The sequence below is a fragment of the Gorilla gorilla genome, chromosome 11, assembly GCF_029281585.2.
Source record: "Gorilla gorilla gorilla isolate KB3781 chromosome 11, NHGRI_mGorGor1-v2.1_pri, whole genome shotgun sequence".
Classification (NCBI taxonomy): domain Eukaryota; kingdom Metazoa; phylum Chordata; class Mammalia; order Primates; family Hominidae; genus Gorilla; species Gorilla gorilla.
Window position 1 is genome coordinate 73,092,261 of NC_073235.2, and position 25,732 is coordinate 73,117,992.

At 41.6% G+C, this 25,732-nt stretch overlaps 1 protein-coding gene, 1 long non-coding RNA gene and 1 pseudogene across 5 annotated transcripts in view; 1 reads left to right on the top strand and 2 right to left on the bottom strand.

Moving 5' to 3' along the window:
- The window catches only part of MYO3B (myosin IIIB), a 446,006-nt gene that overhangs the window by 386,929 nt on the left and 33,345 nt on the right, over positions 1-25,732 (top strand). The gene's annotated exons all lie outside the window — the stretch shown is intronic.
- Positions 5,203-5,825, bottom strand: LOC101137063 (high mobility group protein B1-like; annotated as a pseudogene).
- The window catches only part of LOC134756653 (uncharacterized), a 95,233-nt gene continuing 89,115 nt past the window's right edge, over positions 19,615-25,732 (bottom strand). For all 4 annotated transcript variants that reach the window (XR_010129607.1, XR_010129609.1, XR_010129608.1 and 1 more), the window contains one exon: positions 19,615-23,440. This is a non-coding gene — a long non-coding RNA (uncharacterized lncRNA). The remainder of the gene's footprint in view (positions 23,441-25,732) is intronic.

The following is a 25,732-nucleotide window of genomic DNA, read 5'->3' on the forward strand; positions in this document are numbered from 1 at the left end:
CCATTTCCAGCCCCTCTGCTTTCTCCTCACCAGAGCTGGCTTTTACCTGAGTTTATCTGGGCCTCAGAGTACAACGTAAACTGTGCAGAACGATGTTTCTAACTGTTCCACATACCTACACATTACCACACATTCATAATTGGACTTGATTTGGCCATGAAATTCCTTAATTCTGACTACATGTTTTCTCCCACCCATAAGGTTTATAGGGGGAAGAACAACTCATTTAAATAGGCATCTCTTCCTCTGTTCTTTTTCCACCCTCTGCCCCCAAACCACCACTACCCCAGAAACCTCCCGCTGTCCCCCAGGGCCTAGAGAAGGCCCTTTAAGGGGATAAGAAATGGTGCATTTTGTAGAAAGCAACCTCCAAGCTGAATTAGGTGAAAGAAGCCATTGTTCTTAACACACATGGTCACCAGCCACAGGCCTGTAAAATAGGCTTAGATTCCTTCAGAAAAGGAGTCTCTTTGAGCAGCCTAGCCCCTTCTAACTAGGCGTACTATCTTCACCTCTTCTTGACCCTCATGAAGTTGGTTTTCTGTCTACACATTTTTCTGCTTAGGCAGGAAAATATGGCTGGGGTGGGGAATCTCCATTTCAGGAATGTAGTGCCGGAATTCTGAGCTGTCCAACATTTACCTTGCCCTACTCTCAGCATCCCTGTCTTCTTTGGGAAATCTCACTGTCTAGGTGGGAAGTAGGCTCCATGTTGTCTCTCTCCCACTACAGAGCCACCATGGAACAAACCCTTGAAAGAGGCCCTGCCTCGAGAGCAGCCTGGCCAACGTGGTGAAACCTCGGCTCTACTAAAATACAAACAAAATTAGCCGGGCATGGTGGCACACCTGTAATCCCAGCTACCCAGGAGGCTGAAGCAGGAGAATCGCTTGAGCCCAGGAGGCAGTTGCAGTGAGCTGAGATTGCGCCACTGCACTCCAGCTTGGGCAACAAAGGGAGACTCCATCTCAAAAGAAAAAAAAAAAAAGCCCTGCCGAGCTGGTGCTCCTCCCAGACTCTTCAGCCAACCAAGCAAGGAGCTGTGGAGGTTGGAGAACAACAGCAGCAAGGCCTGTTTGTATTGCCTGGCCCTCCAGAGTACCTCTGGATCCTGCCTATTGTCCATGCTGGGTTCTCAACCCTCCCATCAATTCTATGAGTCCCTGACTTCCTTCCAGTGAATTTCCTTTTTGCATAAGATGGTCTCAATTGTTCCCACCCTGTGTAGTGGTTAGGGAAAAAAAAAAGAAAAGATGGTCTCAGTTTCTGATGACTACAATCATGAACCCTAAATGATTGTGGTATTATCCTCAAGGTGAATGAATCTTCTGGACAAGTAGATATAATAATATCTATTATTAGTGCCTCTGTTGCCAACATTTCTGGCTCTGTATTCTGCTGTTTATTGCTCATTTAACTAAAAAGCTTCACATTCTAATACAATGAATTAGAATAAGATGGCTAGAGAAAGATCAGGACAATATCAGAGTAGGGAACAAACAATTCTAAAAGGGTCAAAGGGTCTAGTTGTGCAACCTATTTCTCAACATAGCACCTAAACATCATAATTATAGCATTTGGGGACAGCTAAAATGATTGATTTTCCAGAAAATATCTGTTGTTTAATTACAGGATCATATGGGTCTTTTGGCAGCGAACAGATCCCAAAACAGACTTTAAGCACCATCTTGAGAAACTTGTGATTTGCTTAGTGTGCTTTTAATTTAAAGCATATGGTTTCACATTCAACTGCAGTGTCCAAAATGAAGACATTAGCAATGAATCACTCTATTGGAGAAAACGCAGTGCTCCTGGACCAGGTCTTTTGGTCTGTGTATTCAAATGGTTCTGTTTAGAGGCATAAACACAAAGCAGTTCTGCCTGCTTCAGCCGACTGTTCCTGGGATTCATGAGACATCAAAGGGCCTCACGAATGAATTCCCCTGCAATGCACAGTGCTTGGCACCATGGCCTGCCTCCATCTGAATAAACAGAGTGCAGTTTGGTCACTGGAAACTACGATTAGAATGATTAGAAGGCCGAAAAGATCATATATTTTGTGGCAACTTTTCCTTTTTGAATCTCTCAGCCTTCCAGCTTAGTCTGACACTTCATGGCCCTTGGGGAATCCAGCTATCCTGTGTGGAAATTCAGAACTGCAGCCTTTATACTAAGAACCACGCTATGGCTACAGGCCACAGACCCGAGTCCATTGAGACCACATGTGGTCTACCTGCTGGTGAGGGATGGCAGTAAGGACACAGAGTGTAGTTGTAAGGATGTGGGCTCTGGACTTACATGGCCCAAATTTGTATGAACAAGCCATTTCCTAGTTATGTGAACTTGGGTTAGGGGGTCCTGGGCTTCAGTTTCAGAATCTATAAAATGGTAATGACAGTACAAATCTTTCAGAGTTGTTACAGGAATTAAATGAAATTACCCATGTCCAGAGCTAAGCTAAGAATCTAGTACCTCGTAAGCTATAAAACTATAGTTAACCATTATTGTAATTATAATTACAATTATTATTAGAAATAGGTCCTGCCTCTTTGCCTCAAGTCCTTTCATGCCTCTGTTTAAATTCAATGCACATTTAATGAAGTGCCTACTGCAGGTCAGGCCCAGTGTGTTAGATACATACTTCTCAGAGTGCTGTATGGCTTGAAAAATAGCTTTTGTGTTTCTCTGTTCATTTTCTTCAGTGTTTCCACCCATCCTGTCTTCATTTCACCCTGCAGGACATTCTCCCTCACTCCTCACTGTGTTCCTAGTCATTCTCTATCTCTGTACCACCCAGTAGTAAGGACTACATCAAGCTAAAGCATAGAATACTGTTCATACTGGTAGCACCCATTTGACAATACTCCAGGCAGTTACATCAAAGGAGAGGCATTTCAGAAGGTGTATACAATCTGTTTTATTTTCCAAAGAGAGCTCTGGGTAGAAAATCTATTACTCCCCAAGATTTGTAGTAGCTCTTTACATATTAGGCACAGTAATCTGTTGTCAAATATAGCTGTTACAAGTATTTTCTTTCTATTTATCACTTGGTTGTTTTTACTGTTAAAAGGGTTTTTTTGCCTGTAATCCCGGCAATTTGGGAGGCCAAGGCAGGCGGATCATTTGAGGTCAGGAGTTAGTGACTAGCCTGGCCAACATGGTGAAACCCCATCTCTACTAAAAATACAAAGACTTAGCCAGGCATGGTGGCGGGCGCCTGTAATCCCAGCTACTTGGGAGGCTGAGGCAGCAGAATTGCTTGAACCTGGGAGGTGGAGGTTGTAGTGAGCCGAGATTGTGAAACTGCACTCCAGCCTGGGTGACAGAGTGAAACTCCGTCTCAGAAAAACAACAAAAAAAGTTCTTTTTGATGTATTCAGCTCAATATTTTAGAGTGCTTGCCCTTAGTCTCAGGCTTAGAAAAATCTTTCCCACCTTGTGATTAAATATTCACCCATATTTGCTTTTATCATTTTTCAAATTTTTTAATATTTAGATTTAATACAAATATCCTTAAAATGTTTATCTTTATCTAGGATTTATCTAGCAAAAATTATTAAATTCATAAGTCAGCCATAATTGTTCATTATTTTCCCTTCCTGGAGATCTTGCCTTGCTTCTTATGGCAGTGATGGCTCTGGGAAGGCACTAATGAAGGAATGCAAAAATGGTCCACTGGATGTAAACAATAGAGAACTCTGAAGATAAGCCCTTCCTTGTTGTTGTTTTTTTTTAACTCTGCAATTATTAGTTTATTAGTATCTTCTAGGACTCAGATGTTCAGTATTCCTCCTGAAATTACATAAACAAATCCAAATGGAAGTAATCCAAGTCAAAATTGTATAACAAAACAACACTCCATCACAATAGCACGTAAAATTATAAGAACGCTATTTTAGAATACTGGCACTTCAAGAAAACGATAATCTTGAAAACCACAAAATTGCCAAATTGTTCCCTAAACTGCTAAGCAGATAAACATGACTAATGAATGAGTTTGGGTTTTGTAAAGAAAAATCATTCAAATAAATTGAATAATTCATACTGAAATGCAAAGTTTAAGTGTCTTCCTTCCTCTTATCTACTTGGATTTATAAAGGGGCAAACCATAATATGGGAAAATATACCCTATTTTAAAAGCTGGCCCAATTAATTAAAAATACTTTTAATGGAAAGTCTCATTTCCTGAGCAGTCCATATTTAGATAAATGGGAAAAGACATCTATAGCCAGCATTTTCATAGTCTTCACTGAGACTAATGTCAACAAAAAATTTAATTTGGCAGTCTTATATTCTAAGCTCATGCTTTTGGGGATACATTCTCAGGTCTTCTTTAATGTGGGAACTGCAAAATATCACTGCCATTACATGGTAATGGGAGTTAAAGAATAGAGTCCTCATGTAAAGGATAAAGCATACTTTTCTATTAGTCCTTTAAGGACAGACTTTCAAAATGTTTGCTTCTAATAATCCCATGCTGTGAGTAGATTGATTACTTATCAGTTTGTAAATATAAGTGGGCTATGTGAAATTTCTTAACTGATCAAGATTTTGGATTTTCAGTTACAGATGAAAACTGTCCCAACTTAACTTTACCCCCATTATGATATGCAGGGTGCATAGACAAAAGCTTTTTATTAGCTAACTATATGAAAGGATAAACACTGTAATAATTCATGTGATTCAAAATGGGCAAAAACTTCCCCTCAAGAAGAAAAATTTCAGACCTATGAAAACGACAACAATACTAATAAAAAAAATTGTATTTACTTAGAAGCATTCAGAATGTCAACAAAACAGCTGCAACTTTTTATTTTGTGATTACAGAGTGGTATTCAGTTAACAGAACAACAATTATTTCATATAAGCTGCATCAGAGACAACTAAAGATGAAAAACTACCATCCCCATATATAACTAATTTGTGCTGTGCACCAACAAGAACCTGCTTTAAATTTCCATGCCAGTTTATAACCCCCATACTGTACCAGGCAAGGTTAGTGGCTATTGAAAATACCACCAGGACAGGGCTATCTAAAGACACATTTGGTAGTGTGTTAACTGTACAAAAAAAGACACTGTACAGTGTAAAAACAAATCTTACACAGCCTTACATTTTAATTTTTTTATTTAAAAGGAGTGAGTTGTGTACAGGGGGGTTAAATGCTTTATAGACAAGGAAAAAAACTAGGCTAGAACCAACTTATTCATCATCATCTTCTTCATCTTCCTCCTCATCATCCTCTTCATTTTCCTTATCTTCCTCCTCTTCCTTCTTTTTCTTGCTTTTTTCAGCCTTGACAACTCCCTTTTTTGCTGCATCAGGCTTTCCTTTAGCTCGATATGTAGCTGTATCCTTTTTGTATTTTTCCTTCAGCTTTGCAGCCTTCTTTTCACAAAGCTGCTTGTCATCTGCAAAAGTGTTATTCCACATCTCTACCAGTTTCTTTGCAACATCACTAATAGGAAGGCCAGGATGCTCTCCTTTGATTTTTGGGCAATACTCAGAGCAGAACAGCAAAAAGGCCGAAGGAGGCCTCTTGGGTGCATTGGAATCCTCAAACTTCTTTTTTGTCGCCCCTTTAGGAGGGATATAGGTTTTCATTTCTCTTTCATAACGGGCCTTGTCCACCTTTGCATATCTTCAAATTTTCCTTTATCTTTAGCAGACATGGCCTTCCACCTCTCTGAGCACTTCTTAGAAAACTCTGAGAAGTTGACTGAGGCATCTGGGTGCTTCTTCTTACATTCCTCCCAACAAGTTTGCACAAAAAATGCATATGATGACATTTTGCCTCTCGGCTTCTTAGGGTCTCCTTTGCCCATGTTGAGTTCTTTTTCCTCAGCGAGGCACAGAGTCACCCAGTGCCCGTGCGGCTCTCACTTGCCCCGGCACTGTCTCTGTGGAGCTCAATGTACTGCAGTGGCTGTGAGAATGGGAGCCAGGCACAGCCTCCTCACCCTCTCCACTCTGTAACATTAACCTTCCTTGTTTTTATATAGTTTAATGATTTGTAGCAATATACTGTAATAGCTTAGCCTTTTAATTTGGGTTTTCTGCTGCACTTATAACAAAGTTTTGAATACAGAGTGAATCACTGTTAATAGGATTTGTCTTCTCAAGTGTGCTAGGGCAGGAAAAAAAGTTAAATTCACTCTTAGGTCCTTTTTACTTTTTGCTTCTGCTGTTCCCATTCCAGCCAAGGCTTTCCTCACCTCAGTTGGACTATTATAATGTCCTTTTTGATTCTCTTCTTTCCCTCTCTCCTCTAAATTATTCTGCATGCCACTGCCAATTACTATATGTCATCCTGCTGATCAGAAGCTCCAGCGTCTCCCCAGAGCCCATGGGATAAAAGACAATATCTTTAAGAATGACTTCTGCCAGGCGCAGTGACTCACACCTGTAGTCCCAGCACTTTGGGAGGCCAAGGCAGGTAGATCACCTGAGGTCGGGAGTTTGAGACCAGCCTGATCAACATGGAGAAACCCTGTCTCTACTGAAAATATAAGATTAGCCAGGCATGGTGGTGCATGTGCGTGTAGTCCCAGCTACTCAGGAGGCTTAGGCAGGAGAATCACTTGAACCCGGGAGGCAGAGGTTGCGGTAAGCCAAGATCGCACTATTGCACTCCAGCCTGGGCAACAAGAGCGAAACTCTGTCTCACAAAAAAGAAAAACAAAAAACAAAAAAAAAACTTCCAAACCTTCATAAACTTTATTTTCCTAAAATCTCCACTTTCCTGCCCCTGAAATCAGTGGTGATACTAGGGGAAGGCCTGTGGGCACTTTAAGCACCCTCAGAATACGTTGCTTAGGTCCATGAAATCCACGCCCCCTCCACCCCATAGAAGTCTTAGTATTGTCTGAAATGGAAAATATTAATTGTCCATATAAATGTGAAAGAAAGCATCTTTAGGAAACATTGCTATTTTGAAAAAACCTGAGGTCTCAAACTCCCGACCTCAGGTGATCTACCTGCCTTGGCCTCCCAAAGTGCTGGGACTACAGGTGTGAGTCACTGCGCCTGGCAGAAGTCATTCTTAAAGATTTTGTCTTTTATCCCATGGGCTCTGGGGAGACGCTGGAGCTTCTGATCAGCAGGATGACATATAGTAATTGGCAGTGGCATGCAGAATAATTTAGAGGAGAGAGGGAAAGAAGAGAATCAAAAAGGACATTATAATAGTCCAACTGAGGTGAGGACTATTGCTATCTAAGAAAATACAAAATACTATGCATTTGCTATATAAGCTATTTGATAGCCCATAAAATATTTATTCTAAAAGATTGTTTTTCTAAACGTCTTAAAACTTTCATATTTTTTTCTCTTCTCATTATTCCTATGGCATAGATTAGTGTCACTGATATCCCCAGATTTCATAGATGAAAGAGTCACACAAACATCAGCCACCTTTTTTTTTTACTACAAAACAGGAAAACAGTAGTTATTCCCAATCCAACAATCTTTGGGATTTAGGATGACAGTTGTCTACTTCATATTGGGTAAAGGTTTTGTGTGTTTTTAGGCAAAGGTTTTGTGTAATCATTCAAGAAAATTTTTGGTTTGGTTTTAAAATGCTTAGAAAAACATAAATATTCATCAGTAGAAACTTGTTAACATAATGGCACATCCATAAAATGGAATACTATGGAACCATGAATAAGAATGACATAGCTATATCATCATGGACCACATAACAATGTTGTGATCAACAATGAACCACATATAGGATGGTGGTCCCGTAAGATTATCATACCATATTTTTGCTGAACCTTTTCTAAGTTTACGTATGTTTAGATACACAATTTTTTACCACTGTGTTATAATTGCCTACAGTATTTTGTACAGGAACATGCTATACAGGTTTGTAGCCTAAAAACAACAGATTATACCATATAGCTTAGGTGTCTGATAGACTATACCATCTATGTTTGTGTAAGTACACTATAGGTTATTCCAATGAAGACAAAATTGTCTAATGGCATATTTCTCAGAACATATCCTCATTGTTAAGCGATGCTTGACTTTATGCAAAAGCTTCCATGTTATATTGAAATATGAAAAAAGCAAAGCACAGAGTGTGTAAATATGCTCACATTTGAGGGTTTTGTTTTTATTTTTATCTTTGTTTTACAGGCAGGAGATGTAGCCTTAGAATTGTATGTATATAGAATAGTTCACACAAGGTAGTAAGGGCAACAGTTTCCTCTGGAGCAAGGGCTAGGGTTCTGGGGAGGACTTATTTATTCTATAATCTTTTGTGCTATTTAACTTTTTTTCTTTACCTAAAGTGTGTGAATTTTTTCAATTAAAACTTAATTAAACATTTTAAAAATAAAATTTATAATGAAATTTTACCCTCATTTAATGACCCTTAAGCTAAGAGGGAGGTGAACTATATCAACAGATACAGAAGCCAAATAGGTCAGCACTTTTGAGTTAGAGAGGAACAATAATTCTTTCTGAAACAAAAGAACATTCTTCAGTGACTGCATATCATTCAGAACTTAAGCAACAAAAAAAGACAAAGTAGGGATAGAAAAGCTATAATAATTAAAGCAACCCAAACAATTTCCTTCCAGAAATGTGGGAAAAGAAAGAAGAGAAGGTGACCCTTAAGGAACATGGTATTTCAGAAAGAGGCCACACAATGCAGTTGTGCACATGTATAGCAAGTTAGCTAGTTCTCAAGTCTCCATTTTTGCTGATGGTAGAAAACAATCTGGTAGCTTCCAGGTAAACTCAGTCACTTCCAGGATTTTTCACAGTCTCTCTTTAACATAAACACTCGGTTAATTTAGGCTTCTCCTCCCTCACCCTTCTCCTCTTATCCCCTTCTTAGCCAAATTTTAAAACATTTTTTACTGTACCTGTTATCTGTATTTCCCGCTAGAGAACCCCTTTGGGTCCTACCGCTCTCCTGAAACACATTATCAGGGTTGCCAAAGACCTCCAGGTTGCCAGATCCAGGGCGTCTTCTCTGTCCTTTTCTCATCCGCCTCTCAGCAGCATTTGACAAGGCTGACCCATGGTTTTCTTAAACCACTCTCTTCTCAGCTTCTGTGAAGACTCACCCTTCTGGCTTTCCCCCAGCCTCATGGCTGCTCTTTGTTTCCTCCCAAACCTCTAAATGCCAGGGGTTCCTCAGGCATCAGAGAACCTTTTTTCTTCTCCCTTTACATTTATTCTCCAAGCCTGAAATTCCACTGATGTGTTGATGATGCCCCAGTTCATATGTCCAGCCCAGATTGTTTCTCTGGATTTCAGACACACACAGAGCTTCCTACTTGATATCTCCACTCAGATGTTTCCAGGGTATCCTATGCTTAGCATGTCCAGAACTGAACTCTTGATCCCCTCATGTCTTGAAAACCTTAGTCCTCCCTTGGTATTTCCTGTTTTAATAAGTGGCATCATGTTTGGCCGGGCACGGTGGCTCACGCCTGCAATCCCAGGACTTTGGGAGGCGAGTGGGGGTGGATCACCTGAGGTCAGGAGTTCAAAACCAACCTGGACAACATGGTAAAACCCTATCTCTACTAAAAATACAAAAAAAATTAGCCAGGCTTGGTGGCGGGCGCCTGTAATCCCAGCTACTCGGGAGGTTGAGGCAAGAGAATTGCTTGAACCCAGGAGGCAGAGGTTGTAGTGAGCTGAGATCATGCTACTGCACTCTAGCCTGGGGGACAGAGTGAGACTCCATCTAAAAAAAAAAGAAGTGGCACCAACGTCCACCCAAGGATCCAAGCCAGAAGTCTGGAAGCCATTCTTGCTGGTCTCCTTTCCCTCATTTTCCACATCCAGAGCATCAACAAGTTCTGTTTTGACCTTCTGAATACATCTTGATTTTGTCCATTTCTCATCCTCTTCACTGCCACAACCTGCTCCAGATAACCATCGCCTCTGACCTGTAGTAGCCTCATCACTGGTCCCCTCACTTCCCCTTTGTGTCAGTACGTATATGGGACTCCCAGCAGAGACAGTGATCAGCGTTGAAGAAATAAACTGCTTCATGTCTTTTTCTTCACATTTTCCTTCCATAGCTTCCCATTGACTTAAAAAAAAAATTCAAACTGCCTCCCTGGCCATCAAAGCTCTGTATGACATGTCCATACTCCATTTCTTCAGCTTTACCTCACATCATGATCCCCTTCCTCACTACATTCTAGCTACACTGGGCAGATCTGATCTGCCTCTGGGACATGGAGATGGCATTTGCATTATGCTGTCCCCTCAGCCTAGAACACTTTTCTCATTCTTCAGGCCTCAACCATCAACTCTTCAGAGAGGCCATCACCCACCACCATATCCATGAGTTCCTTTTCCTCTGTAATTTTGGCTTAATCTATTCATTTCCTAGCCTGCAATTATTGTTTATAGTTGAACTCCATCACTAGAGTGAATGAAATCTCCATGAAGGTATGAGTCATGTCTGTCTTGCCCACCTAATACATTCCTAGAAAGTGACACATGGAGGACATTCAATCAATGATGAGCATTGCTGTGGATTTAGGAATGCGTAAATATTTGCAACATTTTCTCTAACTCTGCTATGATGTTCCTTATAAAAATAAAATACAGGCCGGGCGCAGTGGCTCACACCTGTAATCCCAGCACTTTAGGAGGCCGAGGAGGGCAGATCACCTGAGGTTGGGAGTTCAAGACTAGCCTGATCAACATGGAGAAACCCTGTCTTGACAGAAAATACAAAATTAGCCAGGCGTGGTGGCACATGCCTGTAATCCCAGCTACTGGGGAGGCTGAGGGAGGAGAATCGCTTGAACCCAGGAGGCAGAGGTTGCTGTGAGCCCAGATAGCGCCATGGCACTCCAGCCTGGGCAAAAAAAGCGAAACTCCATCTCAAAAAATAAAATAAAACAAAATAAAATAAAATACAAGTAATAAATATGCTCTTCTCTTAATAAGTAATTATCATCTGGGAGGAAAAGCATTCATGAGTAGAAATTTATATTCCTATTTTTCTCAGTTATAATAAGTCAAATTGTATGAGGTTGTTGCTATTAGATAGTTTGTTACTACCGAACAACAATTTCAAAAGGTACAAACTAATAAAGTGTACATATTTAGTTTAAGCTATAGTATCAGTTGGGATAGATTAGATTATGATGCAGAAATAAACAATCCCCGCAACTTCGTGGCTTACAGCCACAAAGGTTTCTTTCGCATTTGTGCTGTATACTACATGGGTCAGCTGCGGCTCTGCTCTGTGTCCTCTTCACTCCAGACCCCAGGCTGATATAGCAGTTTTCATCTAGATCATCCTGAGGGTTATGGCAGAGACTTGGCAAACCACACTCTAGTTTCTGTCTACAAAGACACATACCCTTTTGGCCCACATTTCACTGGCCAAAGGAAGTTTCATGACCATTCCTGAATTCAGCAGGGTAGAGAAGTGAATCTTTCTACTGGGAGAGGCACTTCAGGGATAGGAACACAAATATTTAGTATAAAAGTAATACAGTCTATCACAGTTAGCCTGAGCAGCTACTGTTTTCACCTGGTAATAGCTAGCTACATTTTAGTTATTAATATATATCCTAGCAGTAAATAGGACTAGGCTTATGCCATTTAGCCTATTCATAAGTGCAGTATTATGTGGTAAAAATACCTACATTAGTGTTCTGACCTGTGTTTAGCATTTTATAATAATGTAGGTTTCTTTTATTTAGTAGACGCTCTAGGTAAAGGAACAAAGCTTGTAGAAATCAGGAATTCTAAAGTATAATAGAAATCCCTCTGCTTTGCTTGTTGATTTGAAAGATATGTTCTGTGAAGGAGAAGTAATATAATTAGGGGTCACTGACTTTCGATGTTCTGTTTTAAGTTTGTACACTTTTAAGGATACCTATAGACAAAATCCAGAAATGCTTATGAAGTTGCCTGAAATTTGGGGACAGGTACACTTCTGGAGGTTTCCTATTCTAAGTTAATTCCATGATGTAAAGAATAGTTACAGGCGAGGCGGAGGTTGCAGTGAGCCGAGATTGGGCCACTGCACTATAGCCTAGGTGACAGCGTGAGACTCCGTCTCAAAAAAAAAAGAGTAGTTACAGACATCAGAATGGTTTGGGAGCATATGGGTTCTGGGGTAATTTTGTTACTTACTTGCTATGTACCTTCTCTTTCTACAAGATACAGATATTTATATGTAAGTGCCACAGACTTCTGAGTACGGTGCATGGGCAACAAAAGAACTGATAATCAATTAATAGACATTAAAAGGATGGTACTTTGTAAGCATTACTTTGACTTCCCAGTGGGATTATACAAGATTGAAGGATCCAAAAGGCAACCAAGAGAAGTTCCCATTAATGATAAACAGCATTTCTCTTATCCCCTCCTTTGCTTCTCCAGAGGTGGTACTTCAGATTCTTGTTACCGTTTACATGTCCTTTGCATAGATGTGCTCAGAACGACATCACCCAATAGGAAAAAAAAAAAAACATATAACTTTGCTCATGGTCCCAGTGTGCTTCAGCTGGCTTATTCAAGTCCAAAGAGAGAGAGAGAGACAGACAGACAGACAGAGAGAGAGTATGTGTGTGTGTGTTTCAGCACTTCCAGCCTCTCATGAAATTAACCATTGATCTAAAACTGAGAGATGCAAATCCAGAGAAAACTGGAAGCAGTCCAGGGCTCACAATATAAAGTTAATTACCTAAGGAAAACTACAAGAAAGACTTTTGTTTTCCATCAAAATCTCCTCCCCAGGCTGTTAGCTATGTCGTACATAGGCCCAATCGATATATTAGCGCTTGAGAACCAAAGTCCCTTGGAATAAATTAATCTGTCAGGGAAAGAAATAAACAAAGAACAAATTAACATGTTTTAAGACATTGCTTAAATTTTCATAAATACAGACCTTGAGATGGGATGATGAGTTCCCAGGGGCCAAAGCTAATATTTGGTTGTAATTAAGAGTTGCTCTTTCATGTTTCTTCTGATGTAGGTGGGAAATCACCCACGTGCTTGCTGAGTTCCTTGCCCATGTTCCTTCACAAATGCCACTGTTTACTTCATTAATGAGAAATGGATGCCTCACACATTATACTGGCATACTTAACTTGTTTCACCTCTAGCTAACATTAACATAATGGAAAACTATAAAACTATACACAAATATACACACTCACACATATACATACCACACACACACGCACATGTCATACAAGCAGGTATTCCTTCAGGAATCTCCATACATTTTTAGTGGCTCAAAAGGACCTAATGGCCTAATACATGATGTACTAGACCCATCCAAGATGTTCATACCTCAGACCTCTGTTCCTAACAATCCCTATGTGCCCTTCACTGTGTGCAGGTGTGGAGTGAAATTGCTGATGATTAGCAGGAAGAGAGACAACTATGTAAGTTACTTATTTGTAAGGACTCATTTAAATACAAGAACCAGAAAAAAATCTATCTCAAACTAGCGTAGACCAAAAGACAATTTATTGGGGTCCAATGATGTCATTAGGCTGCTGTTTCTTTCTCCCTATGGTTCAATGCTGCTTATTCTCAGCAGGTGACATTATCAGTGCTGGTAAGGTGGCCACTGCCAGCCCTGAGCCTATATCCATGAAGTAGAACTCAAGATCCCAAAAGACAAAGGGCTGTTCCTCTTCCAGTGTCCATATCTCAGATCTCCTAGAGGAACTTCAGCCCTGCCTGGATCCTGTGCCCACTCTTGAACTAATATTAATCACTCTGGGTGGGGAAAGGGGGGCCAGGCCCTGGCCATGTGTTCAAATTGATTTGGAAAGAGGCAGACTGGGGAGATCAGCCACATCCAAATGCCTGCAAAGGAAAGAGGAGACTCTCACCACAGCAGAGGGGTAGAGATGTTAGACAGGTCAAACAACCAATGCCCACCTCAAGAATTTTATTTCCAAGGCCAGGCACAGTGGCTCACGCCTGTAATCCCAGCACTTTAGGAGGCCAAGGCGGGTGGTTTACGAGGTCAGGAGATCAAGACCATCCTGGCTAACACAGTGAAATCCCATCTCTACTAAAAATACAAAAACAAAATTAGACGGGCATGGTGGCGGGCACCTGTTGTCCCAGCTACTTGGGAGGCTGAGGCAGGAGAATGGCGTGAACCCGGGAGGTGGAGCTTGCAGTGAGCCGAGATCATGCTGCTGTACTCCAGCCTGGGTGACAGAGCACGACTTTGTCTCAAAAAAAAAAAAAAAAAAGATTTTATTTCCAGTGTATTCATCATGTTCAATTGCTGAATGAGCTGATTTACAGAAGAGGCCAAGATAGAGATCCGTATGTTTACATAGCAAGTCCAAGCTCTGTTAACAAAATTGATTACCCTCTATCAGGCAGTCAAGTAATTTTCTATCAAGTTCTAAACAAAAACTCACTATAGGCATTTAAAAGCTGACATGAGATACCTACATATGTTTCTTTTCCCAGTTATGGTAGCTTTCTCAAATGAATTTAAATAACTTCCTACTTCCCACTACATCCTGCTTGATGGAATGTATCTGTGCTAATTATCTTATTACTTACTATTACTAAAGCATACCCAGGAAAAACGAACAGAGTACAGTACTTTTTATCAGTTGAGAACTTTTAAAATGCTAATTTCTGTGTTTGCATAATTTCATAACTCAGCACTCTTGAGGATTTCGCATTTGGGTAGTAGATGAAATTTGAATTGCTTATTTTGATGTGAGATGCTTGTTCTAATTATTGAGCAATTTATATATTGTGAAGCTAGTTTATATAATTCTCAATACATGGACACAGAGCTGGAAATATATTAATATTCTCCAAAGCTATACTATCATGGAAAAGAGAATAGTCTCTGAACCAAGTAGTTGCAGATCCATGAGACCAGAGGAGCCGTTGAGTCTGTTCTTTTCGGGAAGCAAGATAAGCATGGCTGGTGCTTTATTAACCTCCATGTAGGATTCAGATTTACCCCAGTGAAAGGCATGGCAAATTCATAAGGACTACAAACAAACCATGTTCTGAGATGGATGGGATTAGCAGGTCAGCCCCCTCAGCAACTGGAGGGGCACCACCTAGATCCTTATGAAGCGGAGATTTGGCAGATTAAAAACACTCTGCCTCAAAATTACTTACATAACATCCATCATGTAGAAGCAGTATGTTTAACCCATGATTGGGGTAATGTTCTTAAGTAAATATTCTATCAACAATGATTGGGCTTTTTTGTTTGTTTGTTTTTTTAAAGGGCAAGGGCCAGAGTCATTTTGGCAAAATAGAATCCCCAAAGACAAGTCCCTGGAATAACACTTATTGCAGCAAAGCTTCACGTAAAATTTGTAAAATGTGTGTGAAAAACAATTTGCACAAAATGCAGGTGTTGAGGACAGTGGGGACAGTGGGAATTCTACAGATTGGAAATGAAATCGGGAGTAGTTCAGTGTTTTCTCCTTGAAAGTTATATTCCTGGGGATGGGAGAGGACCAGGCAGGAGAATTCAAAAGCCTCCTACTACTGCATTCAATAAAATAAAAAGAAGACAGCATGTTAAAGAGACTAGCAATAACATTTCATAAATCTTTGAAAATAGCAACCATGGGTATAGCACAATTAATTTCTATACACCATCTCTTTTTCATAGGGAACTTGTCAGTTTCTCCCTCCCTATAGCTTCAATGAGGAGTTTATGGCTTTATTTTGCTCTGTTACAAGTGAATAGACTGAAGCAGGGTTTTTCCTCCTGTGTGGACCTACATCCAAATGTAGGAACTTCACAGATCAATTTTTGAATCCCATTTCCTCCTTGGCCCAAAAATGCTTCTCAAAAAATAGAAAAATTATGTTGTCTGTAGCATCCTAATGGATCTCCAGGCCAGTTCTCAGGGACACTGAGTCCTATTCATAGAACAACAGTGGACTGCCTGGCCACACCTTCCCTTGATACCTGGGCACGATAGGAGAGCCTGGACTCAGCCACCCCCTCCCTAAAAATCTGCACTCCCACCAGTTAGCATAAACTAATGCATTGTCTTGTCTGTCACCTGTTCCACTCTTTGGTCCAGCTCCCATGAACCCAAACATTTTACAGGAAAGAGCATGACAGGGCAGGCCAACCCTGGTGGTGCAAGGGCCATTCCTAGTGTGTGTCTGCATTAAGGGGTTTATGTGAGGTGTCATCAGATCTTGGGAAAGGAAGCTTGGCAGCGCCAGTGCTCAGGGCCTTATGGACAGCAGGGCTAGTCATTGTGCCCTGACCTACGATTCCTTTTTTTGTGTAAATAACCTCTATCACTTTCTAACATTCTATATGCCACACTTATTTATTACCCCTATCGTTTATTGTGTCTGCCCCTCATTAACTGCTAAACTCCATAAGGGCAGAGATCTTTGTTCACTACCACATCCCCAGTGTGTAGAACAAAGCCAGGCACAGAATAAGCACTGAATAAAATCAAATGAGCAACAAGAAACAGATTTCACCATCAGGGAGAAAAGGAGTCTGACACGCTGACCCACACGTAACAGTGGAAGTAGGAGTTAGAGGGAGTAAGGATTCTGGGTGCAACATGGCAATTGATATTTGCGCTCATTTTACCTCACCTAGCCTAGTGCAGGTATTGCATGGAGGAAGAGACCATGCTTGTGAACTAGAGAGAGGCTTTGTTAAATTCCCTAATACTTCAGGACAAGCAACCTTACTGTGCAGCTTTCTTAGCAGAGCATGACCCACGGAAGATGTCTCCTTTTTCGCTTTAGAAAGACTCAAGCACTGTCTTTTTGAGGACTATAAGCTCTCACAGATTGGGTGCATCAGCGATCTGTCCCTGGTAAGTGGGGAGGCCCATGCTGAGCACTGGGACCAGGGGCAACACTCAGCTTAGGGTGTGGACCGGCCATCCCGAGCAGGTGACTCTGGTAATGCGGAAAGCAGGGCCATACTCCAGTCTCTCTCACCACCCACCTGGAGCTCTGCAGGAACTTCCCAGCTACCCTCCAGCTTTCACAAACTATTCTGTGTACCAACACCAGATCATCTCTATTAATCTCACTCACTCTCAGCAATGACTTTTCAGAAGCATGAAAACAACCTCCCATCAACTTCTGGTTTGGAGTGCTGAACACAATTCAGCCTGCCAGCTCTTAGTTCCCACCCCTACCTGCAATCCAAGTTCACACTGGCACTGATGGGACTTCACAGAAGAGGTTGTTCCATTTGATATCTTAAGTCTATGTTGAACTCTGACACACACCTCAGTCCTTCCATCCTCTACCCAGAGCATCCAAGCTCCACATTAATCCTTCCTTCTCTACTACCACACCTAAATATGCTAAAAAGCATATTAATGCAGATTGATGCCACTCACAAAATCATCATCTCCAGTCCTAGCTGGGCCTATAACACTCTCCCAAGTCCGAGTCCTGTGATGGTTAATACTGAGTGTCAACTTGACCGGATTGAAGGATACAAAGTATTGATCCTGGGTATGTCTGTGAGGGTGTTGCCAAAGGAGATAAACATTTGAGTCAGTGGGCTGGGAAAGGCAGACCCACCCTTAATGTGGATGGGCACCATCTAATCAGCTGCCAGTGTGGCTAGAATATAAAGCAGGCAGAAAAATGTGAAAGGAAGAGACGAGACAAGACGAGCCTCCCAGCCCACATCTTTCACCCATGCTGGATGCTTCCTGTCCTTGAACATGGGACTCCAAGTTCCTCAGTTTTGGGACTCAACTGACTCTCCTTGCTCCTTAGCCTGTAGATGGCCTATTGTGGGACCTTGTGATCATGTAAGTTAATACTTAATAAACTCCTCTTAATATGTATATCCTATTAGTTCTGTCCCTCTAGAGAACCCTGATTAATACAAGTCCCGAACAAGCTCCCACTCCCATCCCCTTCTGCATTCTATTTCAAGATTTCATCCCCCTCTTCAATCCTCGTGCTCTCTCTCCCACCTCCCCTACCACTAGGGTGTAGTAGAAGCAATGGGGCATAACAAAGGGGGCATGGACTTTGGTGCCAAATGAATCCTGGCTCTACTCTCTGCTTCTTAGTTGGATAAACCTAAGTGATTTATTTTTTTCTGCAAAATGAGGATAATAATTCTCACCTTGTAAGGTTGCTAGAGTATTAAGTGAGATAATTTATATAAGGCATCCAGAATGCCACCTGACACAAAGCACACTACTCAACACATAGTAGCTGTTATGATGGGGATCATCATTGTCAGCAGACTATCTGGATTCCCGGGCTCTCTTTGGAGTAGAGAGAGGCTGCAAGGTAGAACTCCCTTTACTTCCTACTGGGATTTCCAAATGTTAAATCCAGCTACACCCATCATGAGCTGACCCTGCCATTTCCACAAACAAGTTGCTCTTCCTTCTCTCACCGGACTTACTCCTCTTTGCTGTGCCCTTAACCAGAGTTTCTCAAACTTAATGCACTCACAGATCATCTGGAACCTTAATATCAGATTCTGATTCAGTAGGTCTGGAACAGACTGAGATCCCATATTTCTGACAATTTCCCAGGTGATGTTGATGCTGCTGGTCCAAAGCCCAGCATCTGTAGCATAAGGCTTTCTATCACATTCTGTCCTGCTGCACCAAGGCCACAACTCCCCTCAGTCCTGACTCAGAGAATTCACAGGCCCTATCTCTTCTGTCTTTAGAAAGTTCCCTCCCAGCATGAGCCCTCCACCCATTGCTCTCTTCTCCACTCTTCACAGCCTCATTCCTTGGAAGGTAACTCTTACTACTGGCCCTTCTTCACCTCCCCCTCCCTCTCTTTCTCACTAAACTAGCTTTTGCCTCCAACACAGTCTTGAAACTGATGTTATTTAATGTCACAGTTACTTTCTGTTTCTTACATTAAATGACCTCCCTGCCTCTCTGTAGCATTCACTACTGTGGAGTCCTTCCCTTTGTGTTTCGGTGTCACACTTTCCTCTGTTTTGCCCCCTGCTCTCTGATCCTGCCTTCACATGTGACTACACTTGAAAATCCCACAGGTACCTAAAACCCAACATATCTAGCTCTAGACGTATCTTCCTCCCTCACTTCACCACAGATGTTTACTCAGTACCTACCATGTACCAAACCCACTTCTAGGCACTGAAGGAAAAGCTGTAAACAAAACAGGCAAAAATCCCTGGCCTCATGGAGCTGACAATGGGAAAGTCAGACAAGAAAGAAAATCACTTGTATAGAAGGTGGCACCTACAAGTCAGGACGGAGGGATAGGGCGTGCTAGAGGCACAAAGCTGTCTGAGAAAAGAGCTTTCTAAAGAGGGAATGGCCAGTGCCAAGGTCCTGAAGTGGGAGAAAAGCTGGTGTGTTCCAGAAACAGCAAGGAAGTCAGTGTAGACAGAGGGAAGTGAGTGAGGGGAGGAGGAGGAATGTATTCATTATTTATTGCTTCTTACAAATTACACCAAAACTTAGTGGCTTAAAACGGCAAACATTTGTTATATCACAGTTTCTGTGGGTCAGGAATCTGGACATGGACGGGATCTGGCCAGCAGCCCACAATGCAGTAAGGCTCTCTCTTTGTTCCCAGGTGGATCGGCAGGTTGAGAAATAACAGACACACACAAGATAGTGAAAGCTGGGTCCAGGGGGGTCACCGCCTTCCGGTCCCGTGGTGCCAACAATGCACTGGATATACCAGCATTTATTATTAAGTTTAGTGAGGGTGGGGGTAGGTTAGTGAGGGATTTAGGGTCATTTGATTATGAGGTGAGATGGTCACATGGGGATGAAGTAATTCTTTCACATAACATTTGTATGTAGAAGTACAGTACATTTGTATGTAGAAGTACAGTATAGAGAGATAAGAATTTACAATATAGTGTGTGTGTCAGTAATTTCTAACAGAGCCTTAAAACAGAAACACAATCTTTCCATAACCTATGATTAGCAAGATATTAATCAGCAGTAACAATTGCAACAAAAGCTGGTTACAAACAATCCATGGAAACAGGACGTGAAGCTAGACAACCAGTTAGACCAGAAATTCTCAGAAGGGAGTATGCCTTAACCCTAAAGAGGTCTAGAAGAGCTGTGGCAAGATGAGGGCATTTATAGCCCTATCTTATCCATATGGACAGCCACCTCCCCATGCATCCGTTTATAGGCTCTCCACAAGGGTCACATTCTATTCCTAGAGCTATGAACATCTGCTTTTCTAGGATAGGAATCTTGGTGATGTGAAACCTCCCTGACTGCACGTCCATTCATAGGCTCTCTGCAGGGGGAAGCACATCACGCGCTGTTGGCTCATTCTGGCAGTCCAACCTGGCGTTGTCTTTACACAATCCTGCATGCAACTTTGTATTTACAATAATCAGGAGCATTTCATCTTTTATTCCATAGCAACAGCTTCAGCGGGTCTCCTTACATCTCCCCCTTCTCTCTGATTTAAATGAACCATAGCAATCATAGCTTGGCACTGATCACAATTGGATTGAAGAATATTTTTTCCAATTTTACACATGAACAATAAACCAATAGTACAAATTATACACAGAACAAAATTAACGATAGTGGATCCTCCCAAAGATTTTACCTATTGAATGGGGTTGAGATTACATAATCCCTCAGAGATACCGTTTAAAACTTCAGCACCGGGTAAAGCAGTTAAGTGTGCTTGAGAGGCCTCAAAAATCTGTTCTTTTAGTTTGCTTATGTCTAAAGCTTTAAATTATCTTCACTTCCTTGTAAATGGCATTTTACTGATTCCCAATTGTGAACAGACTCATTATATTGAAATGGAGTTATACAAAAATCAGAAGTATTCCAATCACATTGCATTTGTAATCTATGTTCTAAACTCATAATTCTATCTCCCATCCATATAACAGTTTGTCTTAGATCATTAATTTGATTAGCCAATTTTGATCAATACCTGAGAATTCCACATCCGAGCAGAATTTTTTTGCCATTTATCCACAAAATGAACAGTTTGAATAGATTGATGTAATGCAACTCCAGCAGTAGCAGCAATCACAGTAACAGCAATCAAGCCCATTATTATTGCAATTAATGTAAAAATAAATTGTTTACTCCTTTTAAGAATTTTCTATAGAATATTATTAATAACATGGATAAAGGGGGAAGATTCCCAAGGCCTATGTAAGGCTACAGGGAGCCAAATACCTTCTCTGGCTCTGACTATTAAAATACTATGATATTGATTAAAGGATGAGTCAATACAAGTATACAAGTAACAATTAACACACGTAATTATGTTGGTTTTTGAACTAATGTGCAACTTTCCTACTAATAACATATATGGTGGTTTAACAACTTTTAAGTGGTATAGTTTTGTTGGACTCCATATAGATAGATTGTATATATTTTGAGGTGACAAGGTGGATTTACTTATAACACTTTCTCCAGCCCAAACTCTCATACCAGTCATAGCTATTGTTAATCTGCATAATTCAGAATGTTCAGGTCCTAAGTGGGGAACAATGAGCCTTGGCTTTGGAGGTGCAACCCCTGCCCCTTTCCACTTAAGAGGAAAAAAGGAGTTAAATCTGTGATATAATAGGGGAGGGTTGTCACTACCTTTTTGATAAGTAATATTATAGAGAAAATGTTGACAATCTCTGTGACCTTGAGAGCAATCATTAGTAATATGACCTTTAGGAGCCCAATCAACAATGGTGTAGTGAGAAGAATTAAATAACATGGTTCCTTCTGAGCTAACACAGTCTTTCCATATTAATTTTGTCAGCATTTGAAGACAAGTTGAGAGGACACACAGGTCTAAAGGCTTATATTGGGATGTGTGAATATAATCAGTGATTACTGTTTTGATCTGCCTTAGAGGTTTTAATGAGAGCCCTGATACCAAGTGTCCTAAAGGAGGGACAGAGTGACCAGACAGTAGTGTGACAGCCCAAGTTTGAATATCTAATGAGAGACATACATTAGTGGGTCCCAGGCAGAAAGGTGGATACCTAAAACCTAAAGTGATATTGAAAGGGGTTCCTTCTTCTGAAGGTTGTGCAGGACAATGATCATCTACAGAACCAGGCATCCAAATACTATCATTAACATAGACCTCGATAGGAGCATCCATCCATGTCACGGCTCGAATAAGAGGAGGAAAAGGAATATAGGCCCAATATGTATAGTTTTTAACAGTCTGTGGGGTGACAGAGGGTAGAAGGATCAGTGTCATCAGGAGGAGGCAGAGGTTGAGCCAGACCTGGATTGCTGGAGACAAGTTGTTCAGGATGGCTGTCTGGATTGTCTGTTGTAAAGGGGTTAGAGTGATCTTTTCTTCTTTTTGATGATTGGATGTGTTAGTTGTTTCCTGCTGTGGTGCTTTTTCAGCACATTTCTCTGTCTCATTGTTGCATGCATCTTCAGGATCTGGCCAGCAGCCCACAATGCAATGGGGCTCTCTCTTTGTTCCCAGGCGGATCGGCAGGTTGAGAAATAACAGACACACACAAGATAGTGAAAGCTGGGTCCAGGGGGCTCACCGCCTTCTGGTCCCGTGGTGCCAACAATGCACTGGATATACCAGCATTTATTATTAAGTTTAGTGAGGGTGGGGGTAGGTTAGTGAGGGATTTAGGGTCATTTGATTATGAGGTGAGATGGTCACATGGGGATGAAGTAATTCACATAACATTTGTATGTAGAAGTACAGTACATTTGTATGTAGAAGTACAGTATAGAGAGATAAGAATTTACAATATAGTGTGTGTGTCAGTAATTTCCAACTGAGCCTTAAAACAGAAACACAATCTTTCCATAACCTATGATTAGCAAGATATTAATCAGCAGTAACAATTGCAACAAAAGCTGGTTACAAACAATCCATGGAAACAGGATGTGAAGCTAGACAACCAGTTAGACCAGAAATTCTCAGAAGGGAGTATGCCTTAACCCTAAAGAGACCTAGAAGAGCCATGGCAAGATGAGGGCGTTTATAGCCCTATCTTATCCATACGGACAGGCGCCCCTGCCAAGCATCCATTTATAGGCTCTCCAAGGATCGCATTCCATTCCCAAAGCTATGAACATCTGCCTTTCTAGGATAGGAATCTTGGTGATGTGAAACCTCCCTGACTGCACGTCCATTCATAGGCTCTCTGCAGGGGGAAGCACATCACGTGCAGTTGGCTCATTCTGGCAGTCCAACCTGGCATTGTCTTTACACAATCCTGCATGCAACTTTGTATTTACAATAATCAGGAGCATTTCATCTTTTATTCCATAGCAATAGTTTCAGGGGGTCTCCCTGCAGCTTAGCTGGGTGCTTATGGCTCAAGGTCTGTTGTGAGGTTACAGTGAAGCTGTTGGCCAGAGCTGCAGTCTCATGTGAAGTCTCAGTTTGGGGACGAGGGTTGGGGATCCACTTCCAAGCTCACTCCCAACCACGTCTCTCACCACATGGGACTCTTCACAGGACTGCGTTACCACGTGGCAGCTGTCTTCCCCTGGAGAGAGTGAGAGAAAGCACACAAGATAGAAACCACAGTCTTTTTCAAACCTCATCTCTGAAGTGATGGCCCATCACTGCTGCCATATTCTATTTTTTTTTTTTTTTTTTGTGAGACAGAGTCTCGTTCTGTTGCCCAAGCTAGAGTGCAGTGGGGTGATCTCAGCTCACTGCAACCTCTGCCTCCCAGGTTCAAGCAATTCTCCTGCCTCAGCCTCCTGAGTAGCTGGGATTACAGGCATGCGCCACCATGCCTGGCTAATTTTTGTATTTTTAATAGAGACGGGGTTTCACCATGTTGGCCAGGCTAGCTTGCTGCCATATTCTGTTTATTAGAAGCAAGTCACTAAGCCCAAAGAGAGGGAATTAAACAGAATGTGAATACCAAGAAGTGGGGATCATTAAAGGACCACCTTAGAGGCTGTCCACCATAATATGAGGTAAGGCTTATAAGGACTTTGGCTTTTACTCCAAGTGAGATGATAAATCTTTGGAGGGTTTCAAGCAAAGAAATAACATGATTTCTTTGCTTTTTCCAAACCAAAAAAAACACTTCTTCCTTAAGAATTTCATACAAATACCTCAGTCTAACATTCAAGGCAAAACTCCACTTTGCTTTTACAGACTGTACTTCCATGACACATAACAGGCTGAGGCCAATTAATAAGAGTTTACTGTAGTGGTTAAGAGTTCAATTCTAGAGACAGAGTGCCTGAGCTGGAATGTCAGCTCCTCTTCCATTTATTAACTATATTAGGCAAGTCATCAAATCTCTCTGCTTCTTTCTCTGTAGATAGTGACAATAATTGTACTTTTGTCAAGAACTGTAAAGGGTCTGAGATTTTACCCTGCTTGTAGGCTAACAAGTTAGCCTGCCCCATCTTCACAGAAACTAGCAGAAGGCATGAGATTCCCATGTCAAAGACAAAAGACTTGATTATTCACAAGACAGTAGGCAGCATGAGCTTCATGTTCCCATTGGTTACCCTTGTCCCCAAATCCCATGGGGTAGATGGAAAATGGCCCAGGTAGATCTGTGCACACAGTGGATTTGTGTCACTGTTGAAGAACCCTGAGCTTAGGAACCTTTCAGTCTCATAACAGGCTGCAGCAAGCCTGCCCACCCTTTGGCCTAGAGGGAGACATTTTCTTTATTATCCTAGTCAGGAAGCGACTCTGTCCTCTGCACTGGAGAAAGACATGATCTCTAGCCTCTCAGGGTGTTTGCCATACAAATTTTTTTTTCTTTTTTTTAGATGGAGTCTTGCTCTGTCACCCAGGTTAGAGTGCAGTGGCGGGATCTCGGCTCACTGCAGCCTCCGCCTCCCGGGTTCAAGTGCTTCTCCTGCCTCAGCTTCCCGAGTAGCTGGGATTACAGGCACCCGCCACCGTGCCTGGCTAATTTTTGTATTTTTAGCAGAGACAGGGTTTCACCATCTCGGCCAGGCTGGTCTCGAACTCCTGACCTCAAGCAATCCACCCGCCTCAGCCTCCCAAAGTGCTGGGATTACAGGCATGAGCCACCGCACCCGGCCAACCATAGAAATATTTTTGAAAAGATAGTCCAGGACAACAGTTGTCACATATGTATAGAAACACTTGGAGAACTGCTCCCCAGGAGGTTACTTCATAGGTTTATTTTATGTTTTATTCAATGAGTTAGTTCATATGGAGTATCTGGTACATAGTAAGGGCTCAATAAATTATTATGACACCCCTTCTAATATAACACCTTTCTTCAGGCAACTTACAAGATGCTCTTCCTTCCCACCTTTCACACATATTTTAAGCTCCATATTAAATATTACAACTTATATGAAGCCTTTTCTTACTACCAACTGGAAATGTTTTTTTGTTTTTTTTGTTTTTTTTTGAGACAGAGTCTCACTCTGTGCCCAGGCTGGAGTGCAGTGGCGTGATCTTGGCTCAGTGCAACCTCCGCCTCCCAGGTTCAAGTGATTCTTCTGCCTCAGCCTCCAGGGTAGTTGGGACTACAGATGTGCGCCACCAGGCCCAGCTAATTTTTTTGTATTTTTAGTAGAGATGTTATTTCGTCATGTTGGTCAGGCCGGTCTCAAACTCCTGACCTCAAATGATCCACCCGCCTCGGCCTCCCAAAGTACTGGGGCCACCGTGAGCCACCAGGCATTAGCCACCATGCCCGGCTAGAAATGACCTTTATAATCTGAAATGTGTACCTGTTTTGGAGCACATGTCACATTCTGCCATGTATTACAATTTACCTATTTTTCCCACCTGTCCCCTATATTTTAAACCCTTTGAATGTAGG